Source organism: Thermobia domestica, chromosome 15 (assembly GCF_964235325.1).
Source record: "Thermobia domestica chromosome 15, izTheDome1.hap1.1, whole genome shotgun sequence".
In the NCBI taxonomy this organism is placed as follows: domain Eukaryota; kingdom Metazoa; phylum Arthropoda; class Insecta; order Zygentoma; family Lepismatidae; genus Thermobia; species Thermobia domestica.
In genome coordinates this window covers 14248211-14270265 of record NC_137468.1, presented here as the reverse complement: position 1 = coordinate 14270265, position 22055 = coordinate 14248211, and the positions used below count along the sequence as shown (strand labels likewise).

Below are 22055 nucleotides of genomic sequence, written 5' to 3'. Positions count from 1 at the left end.
ATTCATTTAATTGTATTTATTTTTTCATAACCAACACAATATATTTTATATTAAATTACAACTTCATATAAGTAACGTATACATTATATATCCAAAATATATTTGTCTTGAAACAAAGTAATCTTTTTAATAAGGATTAACAAGTTATACTTCTTTTCTTTAACAAGTTATACTAGTAACAACACCATCCCTATATCAACAATACCCCCATTCTTGTGCAAGTTAGCTTTAAATCACCTAAATATCTTCTTCTCCGCTTTCGTTTTTTCCACAAGTTGTAACCTGTAGCAAATATCGACGGAGAAAAATACTGCTTTCGTGATTTTCTAAATATTAAGTCGCTTAGAAAACATCTCCAGAAACACGAACAGCCTAACAGGTGTTTACTGCAAATGTTTCTCACCATAACCTCGTTGAAAATGTTCCAAAACCCGTTGCTTCAGCTGTGACTTATGAATTGGTGTACACGTTGTTCCAAATTTTAATGTAGAAACTTATGAAGGATCAACCAATGATCAGCCTTTCCAAGATTTGATGTAGAAGTTTATGAAAGAACAGTTGGAAAAGACGTTATGCAAGTTTTATTCTTTTTAAAACCAAACTTGAATAGCAGGCCAGATATACAAGAGTGCATGATCAGAACATTGTCGATTACATAAGGAACTTTTTGGTTGTGGATAGATGGATATTCTAAAGGAAAATGTATTACAAAAATTGTAGCCTTTACATTTATCCTTTGAGAATATTCTCATCTCCTATGTCCTTCCACTCAGGCAGCAACTCATCTATAGCCTGAAACAAAATATACTCAATAAGAAATTGTCCATAAATTGTAAACGAAGTCAAAACCAATCTTAAAGCTATAAAACTCACACACACACACACACACACACATATATATATATATATATATATATATATATATATATATATATATATATATATATATATATATATATATATATAATGTAGGGTGTCTCGAAAGTCCCCTGACATAGGGTAACACTGTTATTATCAGAGTTTTAACAAAACGTAAGAGGGAAAACTATCTCCAAATATGATATTTTCAGTCTACAGTGAAAAGATCTTTTAAATGGGACGAGCCGTTTGGGCTGTACACTCTTTATGCACCCAACGTTAAACGAAACTTCAACGTTGCCATTTACCTGGACCCACAACATAAGTGAATGAAGTTACTGTCTTTTACGCTAACATGTCGACGGAAAGCCCCCCTTTCAAACAGTAAATTCATCCACTTATGTTGTAGGTCTAGGTTAATGCCAACGTTGCATTTTCGTTTAACATTGGGCGCATAAAGAGTGGCAAGCCAAAACGGCTCGTCCAATTAAAAAAAAAAATCCTTCACTTTAGAGTGAAAACATCATATTTGTAGATGGTTTTTACTCTTACATTTTGTTGTAAGTCTGATAATAACAGTGTTACCCTATGTCAGGGGACTTTTGAGGCACCATATATATATAAGTGTTAATGAACAGGTGACTCCTCACATGAAAGTAAGTGTGGTCGAAAGAGCATAGTTTCGGAGTTATAAGCTACCGAAAACGCGAAAAAATTAACTTCCAAGTTCCGCAGCTCCACTCCTATGGAGCATATTTCAATTGGATCCGAATATCTGTTTCAGAACCCTCCGGTACTTGTGCGACAATTTTTAGAGAAGCAGTTTGGGACTAGTTAAAATTTTATGAGTACTCCCAAACTGCCTGTCTAAAAATCGTTATGCAACAACTGGAGAATTCTCAAAAATGGATATTTGGATAGGGCACATACTAATGGAGCTATGGACCTTTAAAGTTAATCTGGTCACTTCTTCGGCAGTCTTAACTCCGAAACTATGCACTTTTAACCGCAGATTCTTTTTTTTTTTTTTTTTTTTTTTTTTGTAATTATAATGTGAGGAATCACTTGTTACAGTTTGTGGTCTAGTTCATTCACACGCTGTACAATATATATATGGTGCGTCATTTATAAACTCCAATGATTACAACGGGAAGACCAAAAGACAGGAAGAGGAGCGAAACTTCGTAGGATGCAAGTAGGGGGAGGGGGACACATTAATCTGTATTAGGCATCAACATCCAGTGAACAGTGATGTCAACCCCATATAAAATTAGTTTTTTTTTTTAAATAACACCACATTAGGTTATTACAAATTTAAAATCTGCATTTAAAGAGAAAACAAACAATGCCAAACTTATTGTTCAATGTTGCAAACCAACAATACTACAATATAGCAAACATGAAAAAGTAACAAAATTTGAAGGTTTTTACAATAGTAATAACGCAAATAAGACAGACGGGGCAAGGCATATCGAATGTACCTTTTGGTAAAGTACTACCATGAAGATTTGACGTATTTCGAAGAGATAGGAACAAAATTATAACAAACTGAAAATCTGACTTTTCAAAGGCTTTATTTTGGAAAGTTTAATATGTTACTATCACATTTAATTACGTACATTGCTTTCGAAAAACATTAAAACCATAATAACTTTATTGTTCTTTGATATCTCAAACCGTTCGAGAGATAATTTTCGAGAACATTTTGAAAAAGTTCAATTTTTAATTTGTTACAATTTTGTACGTATCAATATGTCAAGTATTGAGTGTACTGTTTGACACTAAGGTACATTCGATAAGCTTGCCTCGTATCATTTCTATTGTAGAAGCCTTCCAAGTTTTTTCTTCTTTCCATGAAAATGAAATCTTAAAAGTTTTACGTCCCACGTTTATGCCAGTTAGGCTAAAGGAGATGGTGATGATGAGAAATGAATGAAATGGTGGAATGAAGAAAGTGTGAGGAAACGGGAGAACCCCGAGAAAAACTATGAGTACGATGTTTGTCCACCACAAAGTCCACACGGCGGGAGGTGGGATCGAACCAGGGACCCTAAGCATCGGAGGTGAACGCTCTACCACTGAGCAACCGCGCCCCCTTTTTCTTTTCATGTTTGGGAAACTAGGGTTGTTAGTTTCCACCACTGAACATCAATTGTGGTATTGTTTGTTTTCTCTTTAAGCGTAGATTTGGAATTTGTAATAAGATGGTATGCAATTTGCTTTCTGAAAAACCTAACTTTATGTTACACTAGCAAGACTGTTCTCCGGGTGTTGATGCTTAATATGTGTGTACCCTTATCTTCTAGTTGCTTTGTCACAGTTTCGCTTCTCTCACTCTTTTGGTTTTCCGTTTTAAGGTTGAATATTCTAAATGACTCACCGTATATATAAACTAGCAATTAAAAAAGTAACTGTGCAATTGTAATTAGTAATATTTTAGATTTGTTCTTGCTGTTATTTATAATTCGTGACAAACTACACAATTTATGAATAGTGTCTTATAATTTCTTAAATTACCTATTGATGGGATATATTGTATGTACAAACAAGTAGTACTGCCACGTGTACACCACGTGAAGGAGTTTGGTTTGTATGCCATAATATTTTTTCTTTCAATATTACAATCGAAAATTATTGTAGATTTCTACCTTTCCTTTTCTTCGTATATATTAGAAATAGAAAATACTATTGAGACGCTAAATTTATTGCAGAAAACCGCAATACCGTTTCAATTCTATAGCGATCAACGATAAAACCGGAAGTGGTTGATCTTTGCAACTTCCGGTTTGAATACGGTTTCAAAATAAAAAATGGGTTCTTATTCTTGCAATACTAAATTGATTGTGTAAAGCTGCTTCTCGACATACCTAAGTGTTTGCTCTACGTAGATTAATATTAAAACCGGAAGTAGTAAATTTCCCCACCTCCGGTTATAGTAAGGAAGTACAGTTAAGGATGCTATATTTTAGTTATTAAAATACTCGCCTCCTAGTGCTAATAACTTCACCGATATTTCGGAATCACTATCAGGATTCCTTCAACGGGGCTTTGTGGCTCGTTATTATGAATATAAAACCACATGGTCCATTTTTTTAGAACAGTAAAATAAAAGCTTTTTCCAAGTTTTATATCAAATAAGGAGTGAATAATTGGTTTGTACACGCCAGTAATATAACTATGTACATTTATTGAAATAAAAATATTAACTCATTACTTAGACTATTTCTTATTGATAAAATTAGATGATACCATTCCATCCTTATTCAAATTCCCTTTATCTGTGTTAAACCTAGAATTTTTTGTTCAGATTAAGCAGAGTTGAAATACATTCTCCCACTTCTTACTTTTCAAGGCCTGGAAACTAGCTAATTATACAAATTTGTAATTTCATATATGAAAGTAAATATTATTATTTTTACCTTTACGTGAAAAAAGGAGAATCTTTGTTGGCTTTCGTATTTTGTGGGTCTCCACGTTCCAGCTGTGTCTTTCTTCTTCGCAGTTGATGTTACTACAAGAAAATGTCTTCTCAATAAAGTAAAAAGGACTGTGCTTCTTGTATCTGGAAGAAAAGAATAAGCATTCAGCATCCCTTTCAAACTTAAGAAAATAAACTGTGAAACATTCATTATCGTTCTCTTTTAGTATAAGGCATCTCCTTGGAAATACTTGTTACGTTACATAATGAAATTTACAGCCACTGTGTCACTATTTTAAACCATAAATTACTCGGTAGTATGTGTTATCATGCTAATAAAAAAAAGCGAAGACTTCCCACGAATAAACTTTATTTCCAAGGCATATTCACAAGTAGTAAGACACTGTAAATATATATTTTGAACATATGTCACCATGCTCGTCAAGGCAATTATTCCAGGGGTACAAAGCATGGTAACTACATAAAAAAAAAAACAAAAAAAAAACCTGGGTCAAGTCACTGAAGCAATGTCAGGATTGCCTGCTCCATTTCCAAGACAAAGCATGCTCTTCTGACCCTAAAAGACCCAGTTATTTTCCATTTTAAACTAGAACTATGACAGTTTAACACTGCTCAGCTAAAAAGGATTGACTCGTAACCTGTTTTGTAATCAATAATAAGTCAATGACCTATAAAACATGTCCTGAGGTCTTGTATTTACTTTCTTAGCAGTTGAGTTACCATGAGAAAAGTGCTACCTTGAACTACTGTAACTGAGCTTCTCCCGCTGAAGGTACTACCTTGAGAAACTATGGTGGGAAATAGCAAACTCTATACCAAAAATGTACATACTTGCTAATCCACGCTATTAGATACATTCTAAATAAAAATTACATACTGCTCTTGGAATAATAAACATTTCTGACCAGTGTATATACACTTATTTATTAAAAACTAAATTAACTTAACGTTGTCTTCATCAAACACTAACTGAAAGAGATCTTCAGAGCATAGACATTTATATTATAGAAACTGTTACATTGTATTTTTGTTTTAATAAATAAGTGTATATACTCTGGTCAGAAGTGTTAATTATTCATTGAGTTCCAGAATCACGAAGGATAGAGATACTGCTCTTGATGGCGCAAAGTGTAGTTTTTTTTTAAATTATTTTGATATTTCAAAAGAAATGAAATCTGAGTTTTACGTTCCATGGAACTGCGTATAGGCTAAAGCAGACATCGATTATGGAAATGAATGAAGAGGAGGAATGAAGAAAGTGGAGGGAAATAGAATAACCCCGAGAAAACCTCTTCACACAGTGTTAGTCCACCACAATTTTCAATAGGCGCGTACTGGTATCGGAACAAGGGCCCCACGCACCACAGATGAACGCTCTAATACTGATCAACCGTAGTCCCTTTTTGATATTTTAAGAATGTCTTATAACAAAAAAGAAGAAAACAAGAAGAGCAGCAGCGACAGAAAGCTATTTACGAAGATACCAAAAAGGGTGGAAATAATTTCAAATAAAACTAAACTGATGTGACTTCCTTCAAGATAGACTGCAGCTTAGTATAAAGAGAAACAAACTTTGTCCTAGGTTTTTGAGTAGGAGATGAAGAAATCGAACCTTCTATCGATAAATAACATTAAATTCAAATAAGCCACAACAAAAGAAACAACTGAGCAATGGTGGTTCTCGAGGAAGTCACAATGTTAAAAATAAAAGTTTTATTGGTATAAACTAAGGAAGTTGATCGACATTTCAGTGTTAGCGTATTATACAAAGATTAGTAAGATACATTGAGTTTTCTTCTATTAGACGGTAGTGATAAAATGGTAATTCTTTCTGATGTGACTTCCCTCAAGAGCCACCACTGGAGTTTTAAATCCCTCTTGCACTACTGTGATGATATGGATATCTAAAGATTAACGTGGAATATTTCAGTCACACCTCACAAATGCCGGAATGGAATCTTCTGTACAGCCAGTGAATATTCTATATTCTCTACACTTCGACTTACCCAAATGACGCAGCACAGAATATAATATTAATAACAGTAATTAACACTATTGTATCATACACACTGAAATAAATCAATTTGTATTCCTGCAATTCTGCTATTACAACAATATATTACATTTATTTGCTGAAAACGAAGCAAAGGCAAACACATTCTCCTTATGGGGAAAAATATCAACACTAACCTGAATTAAGATTTTCTCTTTTCAGTACTGTTGTTAAATATAGTGTCTCTGGCAAACTTCTAGGTTTCTTTACCAAAATTTCCTCCACTTTTGTGTTCAGGTTTGGCCACTTCTCTAAGAGACGTAATACTTTGTATTTATGTGTGAAATCAATCTCAATCTATCAGAAAAATGAAGGAGTAAATAAATATGTTTATTTCAAGAACCATTATTTTTCGTAGCAAAATATTTAAATTTCAGTTGGCTAGGTAACAAATAGGCTTCAAATAGTTATGCATTTTCCATGTTTCTTATGCAAATGCATATTTATCGTATTTTACGAGACACTGCATATTTTATAGCATGTTTTTCTTCTAATGCACATTCAATGGTATCTGCTGCAAAGAAGACCATAATTTGTAAGTGAACATGGAAATATAACTCATTTATCGATGATTTTTTTTAACAAAATTGTCCCTGCTAGGACGGAAATTCTATTTTTGCACAGATTTTCTATCTTGTTGAGTGATCAGAAATCTGCTACGAAATGTCACTGACCAAATTCCTTGCAATGGAATCCAGTTGAAACAGGGGTCACCTTTATCTATTGATGATAACACTCCAGCAGTTTTGAAGAGACAAGTAAGCTAGTTATGTGTTATCTATGATTGCAGTTCGGCATATCAACAGAAAAGAGGACATATTTGCATGCATATTTTGAGGTTTTTAGTGCATGACTATCCGAAGCCTTGTAATAAAACATTTTGTATTATGTATTACTAATCTAACATTTTTCCACATCTTTTCTTTCAATATCCCTGTTCTGCGCCTAAACAGTTTTTAAAATATTATACAACCTTTTTAATTTTGCACTCTAATCACGCATAGAGCCGGATTTTATGAGGAAAACGGAAATGTTAGCTTTTTTGACTATTATATGTTTTCCTTATTCAAGTACGACCTTCATTTTCCTGTACTAAATTGTGAAACGAAAGAAGTACCTTTAGAACATACACTACTTTTTAATCCTAAGTACCTTTACAACATACACTACTTTCGAATCCTATTCCGTCTGCCGCTGGTTGTCTTTATTGGCTATTGAACCGGTATCTTAGTATACTAGAGCCGCTACGTCTCTGGCTCCGACAGTTCTGCACGTGGACAAAACAATGTTGCCAATTTGTCGTGGGTTTAACCGTATACAGGTACACTAAGAATAAACAGAAAAAGCAAGCGAATTTAATCGAAATGAATTGCTTAAGAAATGCTGAATTTTCATGGCTTTTTTAAACTTTCCGTGTAAGAAAACTATACAAAAGTAACTTTTTTTTTTTTTTTTTTGCCTGGAGTAACCAAAACTGCAGAAGGAGAATTAAGTTCTTCGGAACATTTTTAGTTTTTTATGTTCTAAACAGTGGATGTTCCCACACGCAAGACATCAGCAACTCTGTTCACCACACTGGTCACAGGAAGAAGAGGACCTCCATTATCGCGCTAGTTCTCGAAATATTCACGAAGTCTGCATATAAATTCTCGGTTTTGTCCTTTATACACTCCTATTTTCTTTGGCTTCGGTTCTGAAGAACTAACCATTGTCACCAATTAAATACAACAATATTCTTAAGAGCACACCCAAAACACCCAAAAAGGAAAGGAAACAACTCAAAGTTGCAATAATCGAATACAATCTCAAAGTACTTTTCACTCAACTATGCACAAACGAAAGGAATAAGACAGAGTGGCAACAACGTCTGCTTTCCGTGTCAACGCGGTGACAGCTCGGTCACTCATTGGGCCTTGTGGGGGGGGGGGTGTCAGTGTAGTATAAGCCCTCGCTTTCTTTTTCGCATAGCTGTCAGAGCCAGGGATACAGCGGCTACAGTATAGTGGCCAGCATGTGCAAGTTGTGCAATATTCGTTGCCTAACCAATATCAAGTTCCTGAAAATCTTGTCATGTGCAGTACGGATTCAAGAAATTCAAACAGGCAGACAAATAAGCATCATCTCCAATCAAGAAATACTGTATTATCAATTTCAGATACTCTATTAAATTCTAATATAAGTTTATTACTCAATGTTAGAGCCATTAACGGCCATGTACATAACGTTATTTTAACAGTAGTAGCATTCGAAAATGTAAAACTATGCAATATTAGGAGTTATACCGCTGAAAACTAGTTTACCGATTAAATTACACATGAAATGAAATCATTAAGCTTTACATCGCATGGTTATGCCAGTTAGGCTAAAGGACACTATGACGATGAGAAATGAATGGAATGATGGGAAGAATAGTGGGAGGAAACGGGAGAACCATAAGAAAACCCACACATGGTGCTTCTCCACCACAAAGTTCACATGGTGCGAGTTGGGACCGAACCAGGGACTCAATGCACCAGAAGTGAACGCTCTACTACTGACCGACGGTAGCCCATTTGATATTTTAAGAATGTCCTTTAACAAGAAAGAAAAAAACAAGAAGAGTGACGAGAGAAAATTACGTACAAAGATACCACACAGGGTCGAAATAATTTCAAATAAAACTAAACTGATGTGTCCTTAGTATAAAGAGAGACAAACTTTTTCCCAGGCTTTTGAGTAGGAGGTAAAGAAATTGAACTTTCTATCGATAAATAACATTAAATTCAAATAAGCTACAATAAAAGAAACAATTGAGCATTGGTTGTTCTCGAGGGAAGTCAGAATATTAAAAATAAACGTTTCATTGGCATAAGCTAAGGAAGTTGATAGACAATTCATTGTTAATGTATTATACTAAGATTAGTATGGTACATTAAGTTTTCTTCTATTGGACGGTGGTGATAAAATGGCAATTCCTTCCGATGCGACTTCGCTCAAGAGCGGCCACTTGAGTTTTAAATTCCTCTTGTACATGTAAAAAATGAAAAGAAATCTTTAAGTCTAACGTCCCACGATTATGCCGGTTAGGCTAAAGGAGACGGTGATAATGAAAAATGAGCGGATAGGGTGGAATGAAGAAAGTGGGAGGAAACGGGAGAACCCCGAGAAAACCCACGAGCACGGTGTGTCTACCACAAAGTCCACACGGCGCGAGCTGGGATCGAACCAGGGACCCCAAGCACCGGAGGTAAACGCTCTACCACTGAGCCACCGCGCCCCCTCTTGTACATGTAAATTCACGGTCCTCGTTTATTTGTATACCTACCATCGCTGACGCGCCTGCTCCCTACGGATGCACCCCTCCCTACTGCTCGGATATCCCTCTACCCTTCTGCCCTGAATCGGTTAAATAGAGGTCGTGCTTTTTAGTGGCCACCTAGCACAATTTGGTTCATCTTTTATTCACGGAAGTTTTTTTATGCCACATGTCCTACTATATTTATACTGAGCCTTCCTCAAGTCATCTGCATTCAGAGGTATAGGCAGAAGTTTTATCTTGGAGGGGCCCATTGGTTTTGAAGCGGGAGCAGCAACAATGTACAAAGCCAAAAAAAAAAAAAAAAAAAAAAGTGATACAGGTAGTGATTTGAAACCTGAAAAAACAGGAAAATTTGGTTTCCGTCCACAAAAATAAAACACTGCTCATTTATTCATTTGCTTTTATCACCATAAATATTACGTACCAGTTAGTTTTAAAAATGAAATGAAATCTTTGAGTTTTACGTCCCACGGTTATGCCGATTAGGCTAAAGGAGACGGTGATAATGAGAGATGAGTGAAATGGTGGAATGAAGAAAGTGGGAGGAAACGGGAGAACCCCGAGAAAACCCACGAGCACGGTGTTTGTCCACCACAAAGTTCACTTGGCGGGGGCTGGGATCGAACCCGGGACCCCAAGCACCAGAGGTGAACGCTCTACCACTGAGCCACCGCGCCCCCCCAGTTAGTTTTAATTATGCGTAACCAAGAACTACTGCCAGGACCAAACGTTATACCTTTGTTCATAACTATTTCAATTTAGGCTCTTTTACACAGAATCTATCTGCAGAAGACGGTAAGGTTCTAGAACGCATGTTCCCCTATATGGATTAGTAGCTAGATTGATTCCTTTCTGTACACCAAAGTTTGATGTTTAATCCACATAGTATTGACGAACGAGCGTTAGCGTGTGAAGGCGGGTTAGATCCCCGCTGGGCCACGTTCTTTTGTCTTTATTACAGCTAAATGAGAACGAGGACCTGTGTTCTAGAATCTTGCCCATAAACTGATTTTTTTTTTAATTTCACTTAATTTCCTGACAAAAATATTTATTCATTATTCGTGACTAAAATAAAAACACCATAATTATTTTACTAACAGTTATATCTCGCTTCCTGTTTTACATCAAGTTGCGCAAAAAAAAAAAAAAGCGAATGAGATCCGAACTGAGAAACGGAATAAAAACATCGTTTTTCACTAAATTTTCCAGTTGATAAAAATGTATTCTAAACCACTAGTTACAGCATATAAAAAATATAATGTACTTACAAATCAGTTTAGCACCATTATTTAATGGTAGTATTTACAGTAGCTTTTTAAAACGGTGGTATTTTTCCATCAGTAAGAATTGGTAAATAATTTTCCGTAAATTATTAATTACATGTAAACTTTGTTATTTTTAAATGACTGAAACGAATAATCTAATGGCAATGTTTTAAAAGTTTGGTATTTCATCTGGGGGGGCTGGCCCCGATGGAACTCCTATGACTACACCCTTGCTGCATGCACTATCTAGTAAGCGCCTCATTTAGTGCATGCTATGTTAAAAGAAATACAAAACTTTACTCTGACCTGAAAATGTAAGAAATGTGTCAAAATTTGGTAGAACCGTCTGCCCAAGTAATGCTGAGTATCAAGTTTTCTTCTATTAGACACTAGTAATAAAATGGTAATCCTTTCCGGTGTGAGTTACTTCAAGAACCGCCACTGGAGCTTTAATCCCTCCTGCACTCTGGTGATGAGACGGGGTCCTGAAGATTAACGTGGAATCATTGTTCGTAGTTTCAGTGAAATTTTCCTAATCTAGGAAAATTTCAAAAGTAAATTTTGCGAAAAGGGAAATTTTATGATAAAACGTCAAAATCTAGGGAAATTCTCGCACTGACTTATTAAACAATATAAATGTTTAGTTGTTGACTTGAGTTTATCGTCCCTTTGCGTAGCGAGGCTATATGAGACGGGACCTACTGATTAACGGGGGAGGTTCTAGATTACTGGTCCCCCATGTAGGTTAGTAGCTGGGTTGGTTTCTTTCTCTACTAAAGTTTATACATTTAATCTACACAGTATTGCCGAGCGAGCATTAGCGAGTGAAGGCGGGTTAGAGCCCCGCAGGACACGTTGTTTTCTGTCTTTATTATTGCTCAATGGGAAGGGGGACCAGTAATCTAGAACGTTGCCGATTAACGTGGAATCCGAACCACATGAGCTCCCGCCGGGAATCGAGCCCGGGTCTCCCACGCCAAAGGCACGTACGAAAACAGTTTAGCCAAGAAGGAGCTCAATATAAATGTTCCATTTTATCTTTGTTCTTCAGAAATAAACAAATGCAATAGCCAGAGTTTAGTGTGTATTCAAAGTAGCATAATTTGCGTCAATTGTTGACTGGATGTTTTTTTCTTTTTTGTTTCAAAATGTTAGAAACGAAAAGGAAATGAATAAAATAAATGTAGTTCATACTTCCTTCAATATATTGTCTAACTAAATTAATCCTTCAACATACCGTGCATCATAGGAATTAAACACTCAACAAACTAGGGAAAGAGCTCTTCGTGGCTAACGGTTAGTGTACTCGCCCTTGGCGTGGGAGACCTGGGATCGATTTCCGGCGCATGTTGATGTGGTTCCAATTCCATGTTAATGAGTAGGTCCACGTCTCATATAACCTCGCTGCTAAATGGGACGTTAAACTCAAAATCAACTCAATCAACAAACTAGGGAAAATTTGACACGAAAAGGGAAAATTCTGTTTCAGTCGAGGGAAATTTTCTTAAGAGAACCTACGAACACTGTGTGGAATACGAACTATGTGAGCTCCAACCTGAGTTACCCACAAAAAAAGTTACATACGCTAAACACACACCCACGAAGGAACATTTTGAGTTCCTTGGGGCATTACTCGAGCAGACAGTTCTACCAAATTTTCACACATTTCTTACATTTTCAGGTCAGGTTAGAGATTTGTGTTTCTTTTAGTAGAGAATGCACTAAATGAGTAGCTCCATTACTACTTGCAGACTCACTTTACGGTGTCTGACTGTAAATAGTGTGGATGTATCGCATAAAAACTAAAGTGCATAAACCATGAACCAAATTGTGCCAGGTGCTCACTAAAAAACAAGAATGTTATCTAACCGAGTCAGAGCAGGAGCACAGCAGCAGCCCCAACGGTAGCGAAGGGTGCGTAAGCGAATGGGGTATACGCATACACGAAGGTAATAGAAGAGCACACTTAGGCCCTACACATACAAAACTTACACTATCACTCAAAATTCAACTCAATACACTGCACACTAATAGTAATTACTTCTATTCACACTCTCATTTCTTTATGAAAAATATTTCACACTGTATTTTACATATGAATTTTCTATTTGGTATAGGGCTAACCCGTTTGCTCGAGCAATCCTTTCCCTGGGGCTATATAGCTAGAATAACCCGGATTCTACGTAGAGTCGCTCGAACGTGAGATTCTTAGCTCGAACCTGTAGTGTTCCCGTACCCATCTCACAGCAACATTTAGGCAAGAGCCCAGATATCTACATTTAGTTATAATAATAGAAGATAACATGCCCTGAGGAGTTTTAACCTGCCTTCACTCGCTATCGCTCGCTCAGCAATACCATGTGAATTGAGTATTGATAAAGGTAACTCTTTACTTTGGGCAAGACAGTGATATAATGTCAGTACATATTATTGCCAAGCGAGCGTCAGCGAATAAAGGCGTGTTAGGGCCCCGCAGGGCACGTTGTTTTACGTATTTCCTTCTTGGAAACTGTAATTATAATGGCGGGAACCGGTTCAGATTCATTGCTTATTGTCACTGCCTTGCCCAAAGTAAAGACTTGCCCTGATAAAGAAAGGAACCAAACTGGATACTAACCTGCCATGGGGGTGAGCATTCTATAACCTTCCCCAATATTTATTCTGTGAAATTTACTTTGTATCGTATAATGAGTTGCTATAGTAACATTTTCCAACTTTTATCTCCTAATATGCAATTACCCAAAAGCCCAACCCTCACCACAAATTTTCCTGTCAGTTAACTCTAAATGCGTCCCTGAACCTTTATTCCATTATGTAACTTAGGCAGATGTTGAAGCTGGAAATGGTACCAATGCCTGCTCCGTTCATTATAGGGTGTATAATACAGCTTCCCCACTAAGAAACACTTTCTAAAGCACTAAGAGTGTACTTGGCACATGAATATAAGTATGTTCCCCTAAAACAGGAGAGTACGACAAGCTGTACTTTAATATACGGCTGAGATAATAAGAATTATGTTCACTGTTTTAGAAATTGAATTACTCCATTACATAAAACTCTATCATAATTTTGTTTAAGTTCTAAAATATTAAACCTACCTTTAAATAAATCTATCATATCTTCGAGTTCCTATTTCGCAGGAAATTAGCTCTGGAACAAAGCAAATTTAAACAGTCGAAAACAAAAATGAACTCTGTTCATAAACAGTTATACGAAAAAAATAAATACAAATGGCGGACGAAGTTTATGCTGATTCTAATGTCATTGTGCGCATGCGTAAACATGGAATAGCTGAAACAACTATACTTTTCTTTTAATGGAACTATAAAGATGATCCTTATGACAATAAAATCGTTAACTATGTAATATTTTTCATACAGCACATATGAAATTTCTCGTATCATTCTGGTAACATAGCAAATAAGATTAATATTTTTTATGTCACCACAATTATATTTCCAACGACAATGCCAATTTTAACTATATTTTTATGGTTCTCAAAACCTTACTCGTTTTTAGAGTGTGAATTCATCGATAGAGCTGATATAAAAAACCTGGTCAAAAATTAAGAATTGAATTCGTCGATAGAGCTGATATAAAAAACCTGGTCAAAAATTAAGAATTGAATTCGTCGATAGAGCTGATATAAAAAAACCTGGTCAAAAATTAAGAATTGAATTCGTCGATAGAGCTGATATTAAAACCTGGTCAAAAATTAAGAATTGAATTCATCGGTAGAGCTGATATTAAAACCTGGTCAAAAATTAAGAATTGAATTCATCTATAGAGCTGACATTAAAACCGGAAGTGGTAAAAATCAATCATTTCTAATTTTAACATCGATTACCAGTAAGCAAAAGTGGTGCTAGATAGCGAGAAATGATTTTCTGTAATCGCTTGAACGTGCCAAGAATACATTTCGCTTCCATAATTAACTTTCTAAACTAAACCCTTTCTAAACTAGAATTCATATTTCTTCCGTTCCTATAAAAATAGAATAGCACCAGTGGCGTAACTGGTTTTACTGCGCCCTGGATCGATCGATCATCGACTTACTCACACCTGCCCCTTCCTCACGAATTTCAGCTGCTGCGTTATATATATATATATATATATATATATATATATATATATATATATATATATATATATACTAACAGTATACATATAAAGTTATTTTTTATTAAGAAACTTAAAGTTTTTACTTATCTTTTTCCTAAGTTATCACTACATACTTAATATGAATGCTCATAGAAAACTAAAAATGGTTTACTGTACTTAATCCAAACTGCTACTTTGATGCTTTAAAGGTAGAATTATATCATTGCTTATAATTCTTAATATAAGTAGGGAGTGCAGGATAGTTTTATAAGTGTCAACTAGGTTTCAAACAGGACCAACGTTCGTTTTATTCCCGGGGGGGGGGGGCGCTGATTGCATTGACTTATTATGCAAAACTTTCACTAGGCAGGTAGCTAGACAAACATTGCAGTAACGATTGTCCGGATATCGCCCAATAGGGATCCAGAATGGGGACATGGGGCTCGCGCGCCCCTCCATGAGAAGTAAAATATATAAATTAGTTCCTAAACAAGCACTTGTTGAAAGGCTGTGGAATAGAAGTTTTAAAATTTCTCTCAAAAGGGAGATTCTGAGTAAATTCTTAACTCATTGCAGATGATAATGTATGCGTTTCCAGTTCCTGATAATCTTGGATTCTCTCGTGTTGAACAACATGGATTTCCTCAATCCCACCTCCAGAAGCGCGGAGATAAATACGTATTATGAAGCACTGCAGTCCACACTTTTAGTTAGCGAACACTGTAAAAACTGTATAGTTGGAATAACCCAGAATTCTGGGTTGAAAAAGTGACAACCACGCCGTATTGTCTTAGAAATCAGAAAATATGGTTATAATAACAATACGAGAAGTCAAAACTAGTAAAAAATAAAAACCTCTGGCATGACCTGGATTCGAACTCACACCGCGCGGCTGTTAAGCGCGTGCGTTATCCACCAGACCAACCGGAATCTTAGTTTAGGCTGTGTGATAACAAGAATTACAACATACTTTGGAAGCAATTTTTAGTCACTGAATTTAAAACAAGTCAATTAAAAAAACTAAACCAAACCAAACATCACCCGGAATATTGAATCAATGCCATTAAAAGCTAGTTTAGTACAGCAGCTATTTGTCAATGTTAACGTATGTTTTGAGAGAAATTTTCTTCACTCTTGGCGAAGTGCACTGCAGTTCACTCAGTACACTTTGCCAAGAGTGAAGACAATTTCTCTCAAAACATACGTTAACATTGATAAATAGCTGCTGTACTAAACTAGCTTTTAATGGCATTGATTCAATATTCCGGGTGATGTTTGGTTTGGTTTAGTTTTTTTAATTGACTTGTTTTAAATTCAGTGACTAAAAATTGCTTCCAAAGTATGCTGTAATTCTTGTTATCACACAGTCTAAACTAAGATTCCGGTTGGTCTGGTGGATAACGCACGCGCTTAACAGCCACGCGGCGTGAGTTCGAATCCAGGTCATGCCAGAGGTTTTTATTTTTTACTAGTTTTGACTTCTCGTATTGTTATTATAACCATATTTTCTGATTTCTAAGACAATACGGCGTGGTTGTCACTTTTTCAACCCAGAATTCTGGGTTATTCCAACTATACAGTTTTTACAGTGAATCAAATATCGAAAATTTCTCAAGTTTATTTTTCTGACCTCCGCCACCACCCCCTTAAAAATTACCAAATCTGTCCCCGGGATCGGCTGTTGTCAATTAACTGCTAATAGTTATAGCATACCTTTTGTAATGTTTTCAAACATTCTTTGCATAAGGAACAGTTTTCCGTATTCTCTTTTTTCCTCCCTTGCGCCCTGGAGCAACTGCTCCACTCGCTCTATTGTAGTTACGCCACTGAATAGCACCTATAATTTATTAAGAAAGTATGCAAGCATACGACGAGTTATGAAGTTTTGGGAGGAATCTTTACCCGGTGCCCCCCCTTTCCCCCGTGCATGCTCGACCCTGTCTTGATAACGTCCTGATAATCAAAAACTCGAGGGCATGTTTCAGTACCATTTAAGCGTTAATAGGTGGGGTTGTTTTCGTATATCTAATATTAACTATGCATAGGATTGCCATATGTCCGTATTTTTAAAGGACTGTTTGTATTTTTGGGTCTGTGTCCGTGTCCATATCGTACAAAGCATAAAATAGGAAAATGTCCGTATTTGACAGTTTTTGAAGCTGCCCGAACATTTCCGAGTCGGGAATCGCTAAAATCTCGGGCGGAAAGAATTGTGTTTTCATCATAGAACTTATATTTTAATTACTATTAATAAAGTAGGTTATGTTTTTTAAAAAAGTGTTTCATTTTTACATTCCAGGGTTCTTTTGATCAGATTTAATATACGGGGCACAACCCTGGCCACAAAAGTCTTTGTAAATTGGCACCATTTCGTTTATGTGCTGTGGTATTAATACCACGACCTTTAACAGAACAAAATTTTGTATATTAAGGCAAGGGACGATAGTGATGATGATCGCATGAGTTCTGACCCGCTAGTGAGAGTGCACGACCCTGGCCACAAAAGTTTCTTGGAGTTAGCACCATTTTTTTTATGTCCTGTCATATTGATACGATTATATTTAATAGCACCAAACTGCGTAGAGTTATTAAAGTGCTAATAAGAATGATGATGATGTGATTTCTGACCCGCTTGTGAGCGTGGAAGACCTTGAACGTTTTGAGTTTTGTGGCTAAAATGGGCGAGGTATTTAATGGCATGATTTATTATATTTGTGTTAATGAAAAAAAAACATAAAACATGTTAGTTTCCAATAGTATTTTAAGTATTACAGTAAACAATTGTGTGATAACCTAAAAAGGTGATTTTTAGGTAACAAATTTCAATACGTTTGTTCTGTGTTTGGGCACCGCGTCTTTGATAGGTCGTAATTTTAAAGCTTGTCCGTATTTTTGGATCTAAAAATTATGGCAACCTTAACTATGCACTGTCATCTTGTTAGTTTGACAGCCGAAAGCTAGATGATGCTCTTCTTCAGTAACAACATAACTTATTAGATTCACACAATATTCATATTCCTCCATTTTCTGCAAAGTTATGTATTAGAATTTGCATTTAGCTATGTTATTGTGTTTTATCTCATTGAGATTTATTGATTGTTATATGTATCTTCATGGACATTCTTTTTATAAACGCTAATAACATTGTTGAACTTGACTGCAAAACTTAGAGCTCTCGACACAGTGATTTACGCGAGACGCGTGTTGTTAACGCTCCCGTAAACGTTCTTAAATTCAGTGGAAATAAACTCTTATTTTCCCCAAAAACTTTATTATCGTTCATCGGAACCTCTAGCGCGAGTATTGTGGAAGTTTCAGTGCAGTGCTAGTGTTATAAGTGGCTAAAGTGGCATGCTGCATGATAGTAGCTAGTTGTAGCTTGCTGTAGTTAGCACAAAGAAGCACGCCACACAGCCGCCATTTCGATAGACAAACTCAGTTTTGTTCAGGAAGTTGTGAGTACCCGAGACTGAGTGAACGACAAGCTCGACTCTGATTGGTCGGAGTAACACAACTTCGCTGGCCAATCACAGGCCCCCATTGCCCGCTCATAGTGTATATAAGTGAAGCCAGAGCCGTGAACTGTCGGTCGCTCGTGTGTAGTGAGAGAAGCAGTAGAGAGCACAGAGAGAAGATTGCGGATGAAGATTTTGTCGTCGTAGAACTTCGAGATCAAATGACCTGCAATTTAATACTCCGGAAACCTAACGGTGCCAACTGAAGGAGTTGCTTTAGAGAAGAGAGCCAGTAGCCAGTCTTTTCAGATAGGCTGCTGAGAGAAGAGAAGATTTACGAAATAAAGTTACTAAGTAACACAACATTGAACTACACACACTGCTTTCTATAAGGAATAGTCATTGTTTTTCTGTCGGCTGGACCCCCTATTGCGGACCAAGATTCGCACTGGCCGTATAGGTTGAACAGGCTTTGCCGACAGTCGGCTGACAGGAACTCAGTACTATTCTTTTTAGTTCGCATAGAGACAAAACACACACAAAATAGAGCAAATAAGGTCCTTTTTAGGTCCACAATACCTATATAGATATTCGGCCCTTATTAGAGCCACAGTCTGAAACATAGCGTAACTGTCCAAGATGCCGAAGCAGAAGCGACCAGCTAAGAAGAAGGAGGGACAGAAGAACCCTGCCGCAGAGAAGACACCAAACCAAGAGGAGCCACAGCACCCAAACCCAGATGAAACTATAGTAGCTGAACCAGAGAAGGGACGGAGCGAATTTCTACCCGTGGTGATGTACTCCGTTGGCCACAAATTTCAGACCCCAGAGGATGTCGTCACCGAGATTAGAAAGAAGATGGACACTTCCGGGATGGAAGTGACGCAAATCAGAAAAAGAAGGTTTATGATAAACTTCCCCTCTCAGCTTGTCCGAGAGTTATTCTTGCGCATCTTCAGCCATGAAGACTTCGGAGTTCACTGCGTGATCGACGATGGGGAGGAGATGCCGAGCTCTGATGAAGAACAAGAAGAACGTGGCCCTTCCCAGAGCCATGGAAAAACACTCACACAGGAGGAAACCTCACAGGTGAAAAACCAACAAGCACACGCAGAGAAAGACCAAACACAGGTGAGAAGTCAAGAAGAGGAACAACAGCGACAGAGGAAGGAAGACTTCTATGCAAGCCCTGCTTTTAAAGAGAAACTCGAGGCCTTCAACAGAAAGTTTCCCCCAAAAGTGCCACAAGCAGAAAACTCTACTCTTACCAAAAGCATAAACAGCGAAAGTGGCCCTTCTCAGAGCCACAATGAAGAAGATGAAGAAACTGGGAGCTTCGAAGAAGTAAAGTCCAGAAGAAGAAAGAAACCACAGCCAGAAAAACAAGAGAACCGGCCCTTTCCAGGCCCAGAGGAGAAAAGGAGTACAGGTCCCAACCGGAAAGAGAAACAAAGAACCCCAACATTTACTTATGTAATTAAAGGGGTACCACTAGAAGAAGACATAGAACCCATTAAGGTAGAGTTACGCAAGCAGAGTATTGCCTTCTCGAATATAATAAGAATAAAATCAACAGATGGGCCACTCCCGCTACTACGGGTCTTCACAGCTAACCCAGAGCAGGTGCACTTTCTCATAATGCATGGGATATACATCAAGGGAAAGCACCACAAAGTAGAGCAGTCCAAAGTACAGGCAAGACCAGACCCATGCTGGAACTGTTACCAGTATGGGCACCGGAGGCAGCAGTGCAACCAAGAAAGAGTTTGCTTTCGTTGTGGGAAAGCACATAGGAATGCCTGTAACAGGCCTATCTCAAACATGTTCTGTGCAACTTGTGCTACGGACGGACATCGGACCGGAAGTGGCAGCTGTCCCAAACGGCCTCGTCATCCAGAGTCTCCACAGCAAACAAGAACGATCTTCACAAAGAAGCATACCAAGGAAAACAAACAACAGGATCATCAAAATGTGACGCATAGACCACAAGAAAATGAGAAGACAAAACAAGGAACCACAGAACCACAACAGCAGATACCAATTCCAGTACCAGTTCCAGTTCCAGATCACATCAAACAATATGTTAATGAAGCCGTCAAAGAAGCCACTAATAAAATCATAGTGTGGGTGTCCAGCCTACTAACCAGTACTACAAACCAAGAAACCAGTAGACAACTAACCAGAGATATCAAAATTGCCTCACTGAAAATCCTGAATGCACATCTTCAGCCAATAACCAGTTCAGATGGATACATATACATCCCTGATCCAGAGTACATCGATCCAAAACAGAGGAGAGGGAGGAAGAAACCGACCATGACAGAACCAAGCCAAGCAGCAACGGGATGAAGGGGAAGAAGAAGAAGCCCAAATTGCATGCTAAAAAATAACATAATGTCCCACTAACCAAAATAGCCCACCAAACTACAGACATTAACAAGTTAGATTAAATCACACCCAGCTTTTAAAGTTGAAAATTACAGACAGTAAAATATGCTTTTACATGGTTTTTCCCACCCCTTCTTTGTGTGGTTTACCATGTAAATAACTTGAGCATGTGCATGACCGATAAAGGGGGTTTTCCTGGACTCCATGTGTTTCCGGGGTTTTTCCTCCTACTACCCAAGCCAATGGTGAGGTGAAAAATTCTTCACGCGCTTTCCTATCTTCTTTTTTACCCTTCTTTCTTTCTCTAATACACACTGTCCGGTAAATGTCTTAGGATAAAAACCGCGGCGCGACACCACAGACGACATGCTGCTTTAGATCTCTAACTGCATGTAGGAGGTGCACGTAGATATAGGTTGGTGCATCACTCAAGGGGGCGAGCTTTCTTGCTAAGGGGCCCTCTTTATTCTCTAATTTATTTCCGTATTTCCGTATTTCCGTGAACTGTCGCAGTACGCTGCATACAGGACCACAGAATAAGTGTTCCAGTCAAAAGAAAAACTAGCTCCCTGACTAATAAACTCTTTCCCCCCAGTGAACTTTCAGAGCCAGCTTCAGTTAAATCCCAAAAAACGCTAGATGACCAGCCACGTTCAGAGCAACGCCTCTGGCGCATCAAACTCAAGTGGAACCCCCCCCTCAAGCAGTGTGCCCGTAAGGAAGCCCCCCACACCCACGATGAGCTTAGCGGACCAGCTAAAAGCGCTACACTTCAGCAACTTAGGTGCAGTACAACGGCGCAGAACCGCCAACCCCCGCAAGCAAAGAACCACACCCAGCACACAGGACTCCACAAGTTCATAGTATCCAACCAAGCCCCTGTGACGAGACATCAGCGCACCAGTCACTACCAACCGAAGACAACTTAGTCGACATGTCAGACCTAGCGTCCGACACTGACCCAGAGACACCAGAAGATCACAGCTCGGAAGGGGAATTCCAGAAGCCAAAGAAGAGGGCACGCCGTACTCGGGAGACCAAAGGAGTTAACTCCCACATTGAGTTTCGCAACAAATTTGCATCTCTAGAAAGCATTGATACCAGTGATGAACACGGATCCTCACGCAAGGAGCCAAACCCCCCCTCCCCCCAAGAAGATGCAGACCAACGCTACCCAGCGAAGCACGTCCCACCTCTG

General features: G+C 37.8%; 1 long non-coding RNA gene across 2 annotated transcripts; it reads right to left on the bottom strand.

Moving 5' to 3' along the window:
• LOC145672082 (uncharacterized) lies at positions 1–14296 on the bottom strand. Of its 2 annotated transcripts, XR_014128614.1 has the most exons (4): positions 14012–14296; positions 6488–6647; positions 4278–4420; positions 1–792 (listed from the first exon to the last, which is right to left on the bottom strand). It is a non-coding gene; the product is annotated as an uncharacterized LOC145672082 (long non-coding RNA). The 2 variants fall into 2 exon arrangements; XR_014128613.1 differs by lacking the exon at positions 6488–6647 and having other exon boundaries at positions 14012–14293.
• Between the last annotated feature and the right edge of the window lie 7759 nt (positions 14297–22055).